The sequence below is a fragment of the Neomonachus schauinslandi genome, chromosome 4, assembly GCF_002201575.2.
Source record: "Neomonachus schauinslandi chromosome 4, ASM220157v2, whole genome shotgun sequence".
Classification (NCBI taxonomy): domain Eukaryota; kingdom Metazoa; phylum Chordata; class Mammalia; order Carnivora; family Phocidae; genus Neomonachus; species Neomonachus schauinslandi.
In genome coordinates, this window is record NC_058406.1 from 109,726,018 (window position 1) to 109,742,858 (window position 16,841).

Consider the following 16,841-nt stretch of genomic DNA (forward strand, 5'->3'; position numbering starts at 1 on the left):
TAAAGATTTTATTTATTTATTTGAGACAGAGAGTGAGAGAGAGAGAGAGAGCACAAGAGGGGGGAGCGGGAGAGGGAGAAGCAGGCTCCCTGCCAAGCAGGGAGCCCGATGCGGGACTCGATCCAGGGACTCCAGGATCATGACCTGAGCCGAAGGCAGTTGCTTAACCAACTGAGCCACCCAGGCGCCCCACAACATTAGTTTTTGATGTAGTGTTCCAAGATTCATCGTTTACATATAACATCCAGTGCTCCATTCAATACATGCCCTCCTTAATACCCACCACCAGGCTAACCCATCGCCCACCCCCCTCCCCTCTAAAACCCTCAGTCTGTTTCTCAGAGTCCATAGTCTCTCATGGTTTATCTCCCCCTCTGATTTCCCCCACTTCATTTTTTCCTTCCTACTATATTCTTTATTTTTTTTAACATATAATGTATTATTTGTTTCAGAGGTACAGGTCTGTGATTCAACAGTGTTACACAATTCACTGCACTCACCATAGCACATACCCTCCCCAATGTCCATCACCCAGCCACCCCATCCCTCCCACCCCCCCAACTCCTAAAACACTCAGTTTGTTTCCTGAGATTAAAAATTCCTCATATCAGTGAGATCATATGACTTCTCTTTCTTTGATTGATATATTTCCCTTAGCATAATACCCTCTAGTTCCATCCACGTCATTGTAAATGGCAAGATTTCATATTTTTTTTGATGGCTGCATAATATTCCACCGTATATATATACCACTTCTTCTTTATCCATTTATCCATTGATGGACATCTTGGCTCTTTCCATAGTTTGGCTACTGTGGAAATTGCTGCTATAAATATTGGGACACACCTGCACCTTTGGATCACTACGTTCGTATCTTTGGGGTAAATACCCAGTAGTGCAATTGCTGGGTCATAGGGTAGCTCTATTTTCAACTTTTTAAGGAACCTCCATACAGTTTTCCAGAGTGGGTGCACCAGCTTGCATTCCCACCAACAGTGTAGGAGGGTTGCCCTTTCTCTGCATCCACGCCAACGTCTGTCCTTTCCTGACTTGTTAATTTTAGACATTCTGGCTGGTGTGAGGTGATATCTCATTAAGGTTTTGATTTGGATTTCCCTGAAGCCGAGCGAACACTTTTTCATGTGTCTGTTGGCCATTTGGATGTCTTCTTTGGAAAAATGTCTGTTCATGTCTTCTGCCAATATCTTGATTGGATTATTTGTTCTTTGGGTGTTGAGTTTGATAAATTCTTTATAGATTTTGGAAACTAGCCCTTTATCTGATATGTCACTTGCAAATATCTTCTCCCATTCTGTAGGTTGTCTTTTGGTTTTGTTGACTGTTTCTTTTGCTGTGCAAAAGCTTTTCATCTTGATGAAGTCCCAATAGTTCATTTTGTCAATTGCTTCCCTTGTCTTTGGCAATGTTTCTAAGAAGAAGTTGCTGCAGCTGAGGTTGAAGAGGTTGCTGCCTGTGTTCTCTTCAAGGATTTTGATGGACTCCTGTCTCACATTGAGGTCTTTCAACCATTTTGAGTCTATTTTTATGTGTGGTGTAAAGAAATGGTCCAGTTTCATTCTTCTGCATGTGGCTGTCCAATTTTCCCAACACCATTTGTTGAAGAGACTGTCTTTTTTCCATTGGACATTCTTTCCTGCTTTGTCAAAGGTGAATTGACCATAGAGTTGAGGGTCCATTTCTGGGCTCTCTATTCTGTTCCACTAACCTATGTGTCTGTTTTTGTGCCAGTACCATACTGTCTTGATGATGACAGCTTTGTACTAGAGCTTGAAGTCCGGAATTATGATGCCACCAGCTTTGCTGTTCTTTTTCAACATTCCTCTGGAGATTCTGGGTCTTTCCTGGTGCCAAACAAATTTTAGGATTATTTGTTCCATTTCTTTGAAAAAAGTTGATGGTATTTTGATAGGGATTGCAATAAATGCATAGGTTGCTCTGGGTAGCATTGACATCTTCACAATATTTGTTCTTCCAATCCATGAGCATGGAACGTTTTTCCATTTCTTTCCATCTTCCTCAATTTCTTTCATGAGTAATTCTATAGTTTTCTGAGTACAGATTCTTTGCCTCTTTGGTTAGGTTTATTCCTAGGTAACTTATGGTTTTGGGTGCAATTGTAAATGGGATAGACTCCTTAATTTCTATTTCTTCTGTCTTGTTGATGGTTATAGAAATGCAACTGAGTTCTGTGCATTGGTTTATATCCTGCCACTTTATTGAATTCCTGTATGAATTCTAGCAGTTTTAGGGTTGAGTCTTTTGGGTTTTCCACATAAATTATCATATCATCTGCAAAGAGTGGGAGTTTGACTTCTTTGCCGATTCAGGTGCCTTTTATTTATTTTGTTGTCTGATCTCTGTGGCCAGGACTTCTAGTAATATATTGAATAGCAGTGGTGATAGTGGACATCCCTTCCGTGTTCCTGACCTTAGGCGGAAAGCTCTCAGGTTTTCTCCATTGAGAATGATATTCACTGTGGGTTTTTCATAGATAGCTTTTATCATATTGAGGAATGTACCATCTATCCTATACTCTGAAGAGTTTTGATCAAAAAAGGATGCTGTACTTTGTCAAATGCTTTTTCTGCATCTATTGAGAGGATCATATGGTTCTTGTTCTTTCTTTCATTAATATATTGTATCACATTGATTATTTGTGGATGTTGAACCAACCTTGCAGCCCAGGGATAAATCCCACTTGGTCATGGAAAATAATCCTTTTAATGTACTGTTGGATCCTATTGGCTAGTATTCTGGTGAGAATTTTTGCATCCATGTTCATCAAGGATATTGGCCTGTAATTCTCCTTTTTGATGTGGTCTTTGGTTTGGGGATCAAGGTAATGAATAGGTATGAATTCTTCTTTATTAATATTAATTCTTCTTTAAATATTTAGTAGAATTCCACTAGGAAGCCATCTGGCCCTGGGCTTTTGTTTGTTGGGAGATTTTTGATGACTGCTTCTATTTCCTTAGTGGTTATGGGTCTGTTCAGGTTTTCTACTTCTTCCAGGTTCAGTTTTGGAAGTTGATACATCTCTAAGAATACATCCATTTCTTCCAGATTATCTAATTTGCTGGTATGTATTTGCTCATAATATGTTATAATTGTTTGTATTTCTTTGGTGTTGGTTGTGATCTCTCCTCTTTCATTCATGATTTTATTTATTTGGGTCATTTCTCTTCTCTTTTTGATAAGTCTGGCCAGAGGTTTATCAATCTTGTTAATTCTTTCAAAGAACCAGCTCCTAGTTTCGTTGATCTGTTCTACTGTTCTTTTGGTTTCTATTTCTATTGTCTCTGAGACTTGTAAGTTTTACTATTAAATGTCAGAGTGTTGATTTCTTTTTATTGATTTATTTTTATTGATTTCTGCTCTGATCTTTATTATTTCTCTTCTCCTGCTGGGGTTAGGCTTTATCTACTGTTCTTTCTCCAGCTCCTTTAGGTGTAGGGTTAGGTTGTGTATTTGAGAACGTTCTTGTTTCTTGAGAAATGGTTGTAATACTATATACTTTGCTCTAAGGACTACCTTTGCTGCATCTCAAAAATTTGGAACAGTTTTGTTTTCATTTTCATTTGTTTCCATTAATATTTTTTTTAATTCTTCTTTAATTTCCTGGTTGACCCATTCATTCTTTGGTAGGATGCTGTTTAATCTCCATGTATTTGAGTTCTTTCCGACTTTCTTGTGATTGCGTGTGGTCTGAAAGTATGCAGGGAATGATCCCAATCTTTTGGTACTGGTTGAGACCTGATTTGTTACCTAGGATGTGATCTACTCCAGAGAACATACCATGGGCACTAGAGAAGAATGTGTATTCTGTTGCATTGGGATGAAATGTTCTGATTATATCTGTGAAGTCCATTTGGTCCAGAGTGTCATTTAAGGTCTTTATTTCCTTGTTGGTCTTTTGCTTACATGATCTGTCCATTTCAGTGAGTGGGGTGTTAAAATCCCCTACTATTATTGTATTGTTGTTCATGTGTTTCTTTGATTTTGTTATTATTTGGCCTATATAATTGGCTGCTCTCATGTTAGGGGCGTAGGTATTTAGAATTGTTAGATCTTCTTGTTGGATAGACCCTTTAAGTAGTATATAGTTTCCTTCCTTATGTCTTATTATAGTCTTTTTTTTTAAATCTAATTTGTCAGGGCACTCGGTTGGCTCAGTGGTTTATGCATCTGCCTTTAGCTCAGGTCATGATCACAGGGTCCTGGGATAGAGTCCCGCATCAAGCTCCCTGCTCAGCGGGGAGTCATCTTCCCCCTTCCCCTCTATGCTCTCTCTCTCTAAAATAAATAAATTAAATCTTGAAAAAAAAATCTAATTTGTCTGATATGAGGATTGCCACCCCAGCTTTCTTTTGATGTCCATTAGCATGGTAAATGATTTTCCACACCTTCACTTTCAATCTGAAGGTGTATTTGCATCTAAAATGAGTCTCTTGCAGACAGCATATCAATGGGTCTTGTTTTTTTTATCCAATCTGATACCTTTGTCTTTTGATTGGGGCATTTAGTCCATTTACATTCAGGGTAACTATTGAAAGATATGAATTTAGTGCCATTGTTTTGCCTGTAAGGTGACTGTTACTGTATATTGTCTCTATCCCTTTCTGCTCTATATTACATTTAGACTCTCTTTGCTTAGAGAACCTCTTTCAATATTTCTTGTAAGGCTGGTTTCATGTTTGCAAATTCCTTTAGTTTTTGTTTGTCCTGGAAGTTTTTATTTCTCCTTCTATTTTCAATGACAGCCTAGCTGGATATAGTATTCTTGGGTGCATATTTTTCTCATTTAGTGCTCTGAATATATCCTGCCAGTCCTTTCTGGCCTGCCAGGTGTCTGTGGTAGGTTGTTGCCAATCTAATGTTTCTACCATTAGAGGTTACAGACCTTTTGTCCCTGGCTGCTTTCAGGATTTTCTCTTTGTCTCTGAGACTTGTAAGTTTTACTATTAAATGTCAGAGTGTTGATTTCTTTTTATTGATTTATTTTTATTGATTTTGAGTGGGGTGGAATCTCTCTGCTTCTTGGATTTTGATGCCTGTTTCCTTCCCCAAATTAAGGAAGTTCTCTGTTATAATTTGCTCCAATATACCTTCTGCCCCTCTCTCTCTTTCTTCTTCTTCTGGGATCCTAATTATTCTAATGTTGTTTTGTTTTATGGCATCGCTTATCTCTAGAATTCTGCCCTCGTGATCCAGTAGTTGTTTTTCTCTCTTTCTCTCAGCTTCTTTATTATCCATCATTTGGTCTTCTATATCATTAATTCTTTCTTCTGTCTCATTTATCCTAGCAGTTAGAGCCTCCATTTTTGATTGCACCTCATTCATAGGCTTTTTGATTTTGACTTGGTTAGATTTTATTTTTTTATTTCTCCAGAAAGGGATTTTCTAGTATCTTCCATGCTTTCTTCAAACCCAGCTAGTATCTTTATAATCGTCATTCTGAACTTGAGTTCCAACATCTTACTAATGTCCGTATTGACAAGGTCCCTGGCAGTCGGTACTTCCTCTTTTTCTTTATTTTGAGGTGAGTTTTTACATTTTGTCATTTTGTCTGGAGGAGAACAGATGAATGAGAGAACAAAGGCTAAAAAAAGTGCTAACAGTGTAACAACTGCCCTAAGAAAATATACCCAAGAAATCAGAAGAGACCCAAAACCAGGTGGGAAAGAAAGGGGGAAAAAAAAAAACAGAATATGATCAGGCTGGTGAATAGAACAGAGCCACATACTAGATTCTGGGTGTATTTTGGTCTGTTAGAAGAAATTGACTCCCAGAATTTTAAAGAAAGAAAAACTTATATAAATACAAAAATAAGGGTAAATACGATAAAGGGATGGAATATGAGTGTAAAGATGAAAATTAAAAAAGTATTTTTAAAAAATAATTGATAAGGTAAGAAGTTGGTTGAAAAAAGAATGGAAAACCTTTAAACAAAAAAAAAAAAAGAGGATGGAGCAAGATGGTGGAGGAGTAGGAGACCTGGATTTCATCTGGTCTCAGGAATTCAGCTGGATAGGGATCAAACCATTCTGAACACCTATGAAATCAACAGGAGATTGAAGAAAAGATTAGCAACATCTCTGAACAGAAAAGAGACCACTTTCTGGAAGGTAGGACATGGGGAGAAGTGAATCCAAAGCGATATTCAGGAGGACTGACAGATTCTTGCAAGTGATAGAGCAGTGGAACACAAACTCAGAATTTTAGAAGTTGGATCTGCTGAGGGACGTCACTCCGGTGGATAAGCGGGGGGTAGAACACTCATGGGACAGTGTGGTCTCAGGACCCTCAGGGTCACATAAAGACCGGGGGTGCTTGAGTGCAGCAGAGCACACAGGTATAAGAGCGGGGAAGCCGGCTGAAGAGACAGAGCTTAGGTGCAGGCATTCAGCTCAGGGTTGCCATAAACTATGATCCATGGCACAGTCGGGCCACTGCTCTTCCAGCAGGGACCCAACAAGTGGCAGATCCTGGGAGACTCCCCTTCCTCCCTCGGGAGGAGTGGCATGGTAGCACACCACAGAGATCTTCTGGTTTTGGAGATTCCACACTGAGTCGGGTGCCAGAGATAGAAATGCTTGGTCACAGGCAAGGTGAGCACGGAGTGTGGCTGGTGACGAGGGAGATAGAAGTGACTGACTGCTTTTCCCTGAGTCTCACTGAGGAGCGGGTCCCCGAGTCCTCAGCATCTCCAGGGCAGAGATTGGGAGTCCACCATTTTCACTGTCATCCTCCAAAGCTGTACCGAAAGCTTGGAGGGAACAAAAGCTCCCGAGAGCAAACCCAAGCAGATTACTAAGCCCTCCCCCCACAAGGGTGGGGCAATTCCACCTCCGGCAAAGACATTTTGGAACCACGGCAACAGACCCCTCCCCCAGAAGATCAGCAAGAGCAGCCCACCAAGACCAAGTTTACCAATCAATGAGAATGGCAGAACTCCAGAGCTGGGGGAATACTACACATAGAATCCATGGCTTTTTTTTTACCATGATTCTTTAGTCTTTCAAAGTTAATTTTTTTTTGAATTTTTCTTTTTCCCTTTTTCAACCAACATCTTATCAATCCCTTTTTTAAAAAACATTTTTATATTTCATTTTAGAGTCATATTCTATCCCTTTATAGTAGTTACCCTTATTTTTGGCATATATATATAAGTTGTTCTCTCTTTAAAATTTTGAGATACACTTTCTTCTAAAGGATCAAAGTATATCCTAAATTTCTAGTGTATGGCTTTGTTCTAGTCTCCTGCCTGATCACATTCTCTCCTTTCCTTTTATTTTTTTTTAAACCTCCTCTTTCTTTTCTTCAAACAACTTCTTATCAATTCCTTTTATAAATTTTTTTTTATAATTTTCATCTTTATAGTCATATTCTATCCCTTCATTGTATTAACTCTTATTTTGGGACATATGTTTTTCTTTCTTTAAAAATTTGGGAGGCACTTTCTTCTAACAGACCAAAATACACCCAAAATCTAATGTGTGGCACTGATCTATGCACCAGCCTAATCATACTTGACCATGTTCTGTTTTTGTTTTGTTTTATCTTTTTCCTTTTCTTTTTTTTCTTTTTCTTTTTTCTTTCTTTCCCTTAATTTTACCCCAGTTTCAGGTCCTTTCTTATTTGTTTAGAGTATATTTTCTGGGGACATTGTTACCCTGTTAACATTTTGTTCTCTCATTCATCTATTCTCCTCCATACAAAAGGACAAAATGGAAAAAATCACCTCAACAAAAAGAACAAGAAGCAGTACCAACTGCCAGGGACCTACTCAATACGGACATTAGTACAATGTTGGAACTAGAGTTCAGAATGATGATTTTAAAGATTCTAGTTGGGCCTGAAAAAAGCATGGAAGATATAAGAGAAACCCTTTCTGGAGAAATAAAAGAACCAAAATCTAACCGAGTGGAAATCAAAAAGGCTATTAATGAGGTGCAATAAAAAATGGGGGTGCTAACTGCCTCGATAAATGAAGCAGGAGAGGTAATTAGTGATACGGAAGACCAAATGATGGAAAATAAAGAAGCTGAGGAAAAAAAAAGATAAACAACTACTGGATCACGAGGGGAGAATTCGAGAGATAAGAGATACCATAAGATGAAACAACATTAGAATAATTGGGATCCCAGAAGAAGAAGAAAGAGAGGGGCAGAAAGTATATTGGAGCAAATTATAGCAGAGAACTTCCCTAATTTAGGGAAGCAAACAGGCATCAAAATCCAGGAGGCACAGAGAACCCCCTAAAAATCAATAAAAATAGGTCAACACCCCAAAATCTAATAGTAAAATTTACAAGTCTCAGAGACAAAGAAAAAATCCTGAAAGCAGCTCGGGAGAAGAGATATGTAACCTACAATGGTAGAAACATTAGATTGGCAATGGACCTATCTACAGACACCTGGCAAGCCAGAAAGGACTGGCATGATATATTCAGAGAACTAAACGAGACAAATATGCAGCCAAGAATACTATATCCAGCTAGGCTGTCACTGAAAATAGAAGGAGAGATAAAAAGCTTCCAGGAAAAACAAAAACTAAAGGAGTTGGCAAACACGAAACCAGCCCTACAAGAAATTTTGAAAGGGGTCCTCTAAGCAAAGAGAGAGCCTAAAAGCAACATAGACCAGAAAGGAACACAGACAATATACAGTAACAGTCACCTTATGGGAAATACAATGGCACTAAATTCCTATCTTTCAATAGTTACCCTGAATGTAAATGGGCTCAATGCCCCAATCAAAAGACACAGGCTATCATATTGGGAAAAAAAAAACAAGACCCATCGATATGCTGTCTGCAAGAGACTCATTATAAACCCAAAGACACCCCCAGATTGAAAGTGAAGGGGTGGAAAACCATTTACCATGCTAATGGCCACCAGAAGAAAGCTGGGGTGGCAATCCTTATATCAGACAAATTAGATTTTAAACCAAAGACTGTAATAAGAGATGAGGAAGGACACTATATTCTACTTAAAGGGTCTATCCACAAGAATTGTAAATATCTATGCCCCTAACATGGAAGCAGCCAATTCTTTATAAGCCAATTAATAACAAAAGGAACATTCTCCAGAATAGATCACATCCTAGGTCACAAATCAGGACTCAACCAGTACCAAAAGATTGGGATCATTCCCTGCATATTTTCAGACTAAGTGCTTTGAAACTAAAACTCAATCACAAGAGGAAAGTGGGAAAGAACTCAAATACATGAAGACTAAACAGCATCCTACCAAAGAATGAATGGGGCAACCAGGAAATTAAAGAAGAATTAAAAAAATTATTGGAAACAAATGAAAATGAAAATACAACTGTTCCAAATCTTTGGGATGCAGCAAAGGTGGTCCTTAGAGGAAAGTACATAGCAATGCAAGCATTTCTCAAGAAACAAGAAAGGTCTCAAATACACAATCTAACCCTACACCTAAAGGAGCTGGAAAAACAACAGCAAATAAAGCCTAAACCCAGCAGGAGAAGAGAAATAATAAAGATCAGAGCAGAAATCAATGAAATAGAAACCAAAAGAACAGTAGAACAAATCAACGAAACTAGGAGCTGGTTCTTTGCAAGAATTAAACAAGATTGATAAACACCTGGCCAGACATATCAAAAAGAAAAGATAAATGACCCAAATCAACAAAATCATGAATGAAAGAGGAGAGATCACAACCAACATCAAAGAAATACAAACAATTATGAGAACATATTATGAGCAATTCTATGGCAGCAAATTAGATAACCTAGAAGAAATGGATGCATTCCTAGAGATGTATCAACTACCAAAAATGAACCAGGAAGAAATAGAAAACCTGAACAGACCTATAACCACTAAGGAAATTGAAGCAGTAATCAAAAATCTCCCAACAAACAAAAGCCCAGGGCCAGATGGCTTTCCAGGGGAATTCTACCAAACATGTAAAGAAGAATTTATACCTATTCTGAAACTGTTCCAAAAAATAGAAATGGAAGGAATACTTCCAAACTCATTTTATGAGGCTACCCTACCTTGATCCCAAAACCAGAGAAAGACTGTCACAAAGGAGAATTACAGACCAATATCCTTGATGAACATGGATGCAAAAATTCTCACCAAAATACTAGCCAATAGGATCCAACAGTACATTAAAGGATTATTCACCACGACCAAGTGGGATTTATCCCTGGTTGCAAGGTTGGTTCAACATCCTCAAATCAATCAATGTGATATAATACATTAAGAAAGGAAAGAACAAGAATCATATGATACTCTCAATAGATGCAGAAAAAGCATATGACAAAGTACAGCATCCTTTCTTGATGAAAACTCTTCAGAGTATAGGGATAGAGGGTACATACCTCCATATCATAAAAGCCATCTATGAAAAACCCACAGCAAATATCATTCTCAATGGGGAAAAACATCCTCTAGTTTAAGGGGAAAACTAGAGCTTTCTCCCAAAGGTTAGGAACGCGGCAGGGATGTCCACTGTCACCACTGCTATTCAACATAGTATTAGAAGTCCTAGCCACAGCAATCAGACAACAAAAAGAAATAAAAGGATTCCAAGTCAGCAAAGAAGAAGTCTAACTCTCACTCTTTGCAGATGATATGATACTTTATGTGGAAAACCCAAAAGACTCCACCCCAACACTGCTAGAACTCATACAGGAATTCAGTAACGTTGCAGGATATAAAATCAATGCACAGAAATCAGTGGCATTCCTATACACCAACAACAAGACAAAAGAGAAATTAAGGAGTTGATCCCATTTATAATTGCACCCAAAACCATAAGATACCTAGGAATAAATCTAACCAAATGGGCAAAGGATCTGTACTCAGAAAAGTATAAAATACTCATGAAAGAAATGGAGGAAGACACAAAGAAATGGAAAAACGTTCCATGCTCATGGATTGGAAGAACAAATATTGTGAAGATGTCAATGCTACCTAGAGCCATCTACACATTGATTGCAATCTCCATCAAAATACCATCCACTTTTTTCAAAGAAATGGAACAAATAATCCTAAAATTTGTATGGAACCAGAAAAGACCCTGAATAGCCAGAGGAATGTTGAAAAATTAAAGCAAAGCTGGCGGCATCACAGTTCTGGACTTCCAGCTCTATTACAAAGCTGTCATCATCAAGACAGTATGGTACTGGCACAAAATCAGACACATAGATCAATGGAACAGAATCAAGAGCCCAGAAATGGACCCTCAACTCTGGCCAACTAATCTTAGACAAAGCAGGAAAGAATGTCCAATGGAAAAAAGACAGTCTCTTCAACAAATGGTGTTGGGAAAATTGGACAGCCACATGCAGAAGAATGAAACTGGACCATTTCCTAACACCACACACAAAAATAGACTCCAAATGGTTGAAAGACTAAATGTGAGACAGGAGTCCATCAAAATCCTAAAGGAGAACACAGGCAGCAACCTCTTTGACTTCAGCCAAAGCAACTTCTTCCTAGAAACATCGCCAAAGGCAAGGGAAGCAAGGGCAAAAATGAACTATTGGGACTTCATCAAGATAAAAAGCTTTTGCAAAGCAAAGGAAACAGTTAACAAAACCAAAAGACAACTGACAGAATGGGAGAAGATATTTGCAAATGACATATCAGATAAAGGGCTAGTATCCAAAATCTATAAAGAACTCATCAAACTCAACACCCAAAGAACAAATGATCCAATCAAGAAATGGGCAGAAGACATGAACAGACATTTTTCCAAAGAAGACATCCAAATGGCCAACAGACACATGAAAAAGTGCTCCACATCGCTCGGCATCAGGGAAATCCAAATCAAAACCTCAATGAGATACCACCTCACACCAGTCAGAATGGCTAAAATTAACAAGTCAGGAAACGACAGATGTTGGCGGGGATGCGGAGAAAGGGGAACCCTCCTACACTGTTGGTGGGAATGCAAGCTGGTGTAGGCACTCTGGGAAACAGTATGGAGGTTCTCAAAAAGTTGAAAATAGAGCTACCATATGATCCAGCAATTGCACTACTGGGTATTTACCCCAAAGATACAAAAGTAGGGATCCGAAAGGGTACGTGCACCCCGATGTTTATAGCAGCAATGTCCACAATAGCCAAACTATGGAAAGAGCCAAGATGTCCATCGACAGATGAATGGGTAAAGAAGATGTGGTATATATATACAATGGAATATTATGCAGCCATCAAAAGGAACGAGATCTTGCCATTTGCAACAACGTGGATGGAACTGGAGGGTATTATGTTGAGCGAAATAAGTCAAACAGAGAAAGACATGTATCATATGACCTCACTGATATGAGGAATTCTTAATCGCAGGAAACAAGGTGAGGGTTGCTGGAGTGGGGGGTGGGGTGGGAGGGATGGGGTGACTGGGTGATAGACACTGGGGAGGGTATGTAAACACTGTGAATTGCGCAAGACTGTTAAATCTCCGATTTGTACCTCTGAAACAAATAATGCAATATATGTTAAGGAAAAAAAAAAAAGAAAAGAAGAAGAAGGTAGCAGGAGGGGAAGAATGAAGTGGGGGAAATCGGAGGGGTGGACGAACCATGAGAGACGATGTACTCTGAAAGGCAAACTGGGGGTTTTAGAGGGGAGGTGTGTGGGAGGATGGGTTAGCCTGGTGTTGGGTATTGAGGAGGGCACGTTCTGCATGGAGCACGGGGTGTTATGCACAAACAATGAATCATGGAACACTACATCTTAAACTAATGATGTAATGTATGGGCATTAACATAAGAATAAAAAAAAGTCACTGTTATTTCTGTTAAGAAGGTATCTAAAATGTTTTTGAAGCTATGGAATTATATGCCTTTAGCAAAAATAAACACTTAGTTTCTTTTACTTAGTGTAGTTCACATTATTTTTTTTAATGAATAAATGTAAATGCTTTTTGGAGCTAAACCACATAATGACCACCACACAAAATGCTATTGTTTCCTAACCAACTTGTTTTCCTGTGTGTGCAATTCACTGTTTAAACCTGGATTATATCATATGTAATTATAGCACTGGAGTTTTGCAGCTGAGAAACTAGGAAGGATTAGAATAAACATAGAAATTGATAAAATGAGGATTTCATGCATCAGAGAACATTTTGAGGGGATGATAAAGCAATGTGTGTCAGGAAGTGTTTTAAGACCATGTGTACTATGGGTGTTGCATGTAGTTTTCTTCTCCTTGAGGCCATCCGAAGGGAGTTGGTGTCAATTGTTTTGACTGCCCTACAATCCTGCTTCTGATCCTGCTGCTTTTCTCCAGGGGACCTCACTGGCATTGGCTGAGTAGAGACTGTCACAAACTGGATCCCACAGGCCTGGGGAAGGAATGTGAGCCAACTTGAAAAAACATCTGATTCTTCTTTTGTAAATGTAGACAGAAACTAAACGGTGTTGTTTAAGGGCTTAGAATGTTAGATGGCCAACAGTGAAGGATGTGAGGCATTAAATCTGTTGTATGCTGCAGTGAACACAGGAGCAATCTATGAGACAAAAAGGTATCAGGACAGAGGGGAATTTACTTCTACTTCTAAGTATGAGACTGTGGACACAGAACATCATACTTAATCTCAATGACCATAGGTAAATTAGTTTACCTTTAAACATCACTAACTTTTGCTGCTTATCCTTAGCAGCAAAACATTACACAATTTGTTTGTTGGGTAAGTTCATTTATCTTTACTGCAGTTGGAAGAGGAGGAAGGTCTTGTGGCATGGTGAATGCATTAGAAGCATCTTTACATTTTATTAAGCACTTTTCTCATTTTTTTTAGTTCAAACCAATCTATATTAGCTGGCATATTCCTTATTTTTTATTAAAGCTATATTTTTTACTATATTTGTCAAAATCTCCTGTTTTAAGAAACTCATATTTGTTCATGGAAATGGGACTTGACTCAGTTTTTTCCACTCCCAATACTTATTATAGAAATGAAAATACTACTAAGAAGTGATTGAAAATAAAGAAAAAATACAGGCTTTTTTTTTTTTTAACATAGAAAGTAAATGGCTAAATATCTTTGGAAGCTGATTTTGATAAATGTGAAAGAACACAGTTCAGCACATTAAAAACGAAAGGACATAGAAACTGTAGGTGTAGACAATTTGTTTTATCATTATAATAATGAAATAAAGAAAAATTCCTTCAAACCTAGGAGGAGAAAAGGAGTTAAGCAAGATTTTGTTTTTGTTGCTTCTTTTTAAAAAGTATTTGTAGAACCTGTAAACATTTGGGGATACTGGGGAACTTAATGGGGTGAGAAAGTCAATGAAGATATGAAATTAGGAGTAGATGCATCTTAGTAAGGTTGCTGAAATGGTGAACTTATAGGAGGAATTATTCATTTTAATAGAAGGAAATAAAGACCTTCCTTTGAGATTAAAATTAAAAATTAGAGGATGCCAGAGGTGTAAAGGTTCTGTCATCTTAACGGCAATAGATATTTTCAATTTGTTCACATATGTCCAAAAGAATTAAAAACTGCCCTTTTGATAAGGGCCCTTATGGACTTCCCAGACTCCCTGACCAGGGAAGGGATTAATTTTTGGAGTCAGGTGAAACTTCCTCCAGGTGGAGCATATAACTCACAACTCAGCCTCAATGCCCAACATTTGTCAAGGTCACCTGGACACCATGCAGTCCTCTACAATACTATAGCATCTGTCAGTGATGGGTCACCTTGGAGACATTTATCAGGTCCACATTTGAAAACTCACCCTGTGCTCCACCATTAGAGGAGCCCAGCTCTTCCCTCCCACAGTCCTCTCTAAGTTCCACTTGGAATCAGCCTTTAGGAGTTTTCCCCATGTGCCTCAGGTGTCCCTGTGCCTTCTGAACTCCACGGGAGAAATAATTCTTCAAAGCCCTTTTCACTTGGTGTTTATGGGGGATGTTTGAGAACCGCACTCCAACATTTTTTTTCCTGCCACAGAAGCCTCCCTTTCAGCCTTTAATCTCTTATTCCAGGCTTTCTTTTCTATAGACTGGAGTGGATGTCAGGCTAATGACTGCAAAACTGGGCTCACATAGTTTTAGCCTGACCAGCACCCACTCAGGCCTGGACCCTCTTGACTGCCAGGAGTGTTAAGCAACTAACAAAGTCCACTGATTATTTTGTTCTTGTTGACTAACAAGCAACCTTCTGAAGCACTTGCTTGGAAACTGAGGTTCCTGGTGACAACATAAGTAACAAATATTTTGCTTGATGTAGGCTTGTCCTTAAAGTATGTTACAGATCTGCATACTTGAGAAGATATTTCTAAAAAAAGTCTGAGAGTCCATTTCAGAAACTAAGGCATCTTAGATGTGACTCAGAAATCTCATCTATCCCATCTTTTCTTTTTTTTTTTTTTTTTTTTTTAGATTTTTATTTATTTGTTTAACACAGAGAGAGAGAGCACAAGTAGGCAGAGCAGCAGACAGAGGGAGAGGGAGAAGCAGGCTCTCCGCCGAGCAAGGAGCCCGATGTGGGGCTCGATCCCAGGACCCTGGGATCATGACCTGAGCCGAAGGCAGCCGCTTAACCGACTGAGCCACCCAGGCGCCCTATCCCATCTTTTCTTTAAGACCGTTTTCAAGTTCAAAAGAAGAAAAATAGCTCTGCCTTACCACCAAAGGCAGTTTGACTCACTTTGCCAGGGGGAGATATATCAATAAACCAGGTAATATTTGACCATTTAAAATTCTTAAAATGTCTGTATGGTACCAGGAATTCAGATAGATGTATCAGAAATATATTAATGGGGAGAGGAGAGGCAAGATGGCAGAGGAATAAGAGACTTAAATTTCATCTGGTCCCAGGAATTCAGCTAGACAGGGATCAAATCATTCTGAACACCTATGAACTCAACAGGAGATTGAAGAAAAGAATAGCAGCAACTCTCTGAACAGAAAAGCAACCACTTTCTGGAAGGTAGGACATACAGAGAAGTGAATCCCAGGTGATATTCAGGAAGATAGATGGCGGGCAAGGGGGCCTCCATCAGCCACTACCGGCAAGTGATAAGAGCTGCAGAGCACAAAATTGGAACTTTTAGAAGACTGCTCCACTGAGGGACATCGCTCCAGTGACTAAGTGGGGGGGGGGAACCCTTGTGGGACAGTGTGGTTGCAGGACCCTTGGGGTCACAGAAAGACCAGGGGTGCCTGAGTGCAGCAGAGCTCCCAGGTATCAGAGCAGGGAGCCGGCTGCAAAGATGGAGCCGAGGAGTGGGCTCTCAGCTTGGGGTTACCATAAACCGTGATCTGCAGCACAGTCAGGCCACTACTCCTCCAGCAGGGACCCAACAAGTGGCAGATCCGGGGAGACTCCCCTTCGTCCTCCAGGAGGAGCGGCGTGGGAGCGCACTGCAGGAATCTCTGGGTTTGGAGACTCCAGAGATAGAAACCCTTGGTCACAGGCCGGGTGAGCAAGGAGTGTGGCCGGAGACTGGGGAGACAGGAGTGATCGACAGCTTTTCTCTGGGGGCTCACTGAGGAGTGGGGCCCCGAGTTCTCGGCTCCTCCAGGGTGGAGATTGGGAGGCTGCCATTTTCACTCTCGTTCTCCAAAGCTGTGAGGAAAGCTTGCAGGGAACAAAAGCTCCCAAGAGCAAACCCAAGCAGATTACTTAGTGAGGCAATTCTGCCTCCAGCAAAGACATTTGAGAACCACTACAACGGTGGTTCCCCCAGAAGATCAGCAAGAACTGTCAACCAAGACGAAGTCTGCCAATCATTGAGAATGGCAGAACTCCAGCACTAGGGGAATGTAGCACATAAAATTCATAGCTTTTTTCCCCATGATTCTTTAGTCTTTCAAAGTTAATTTTT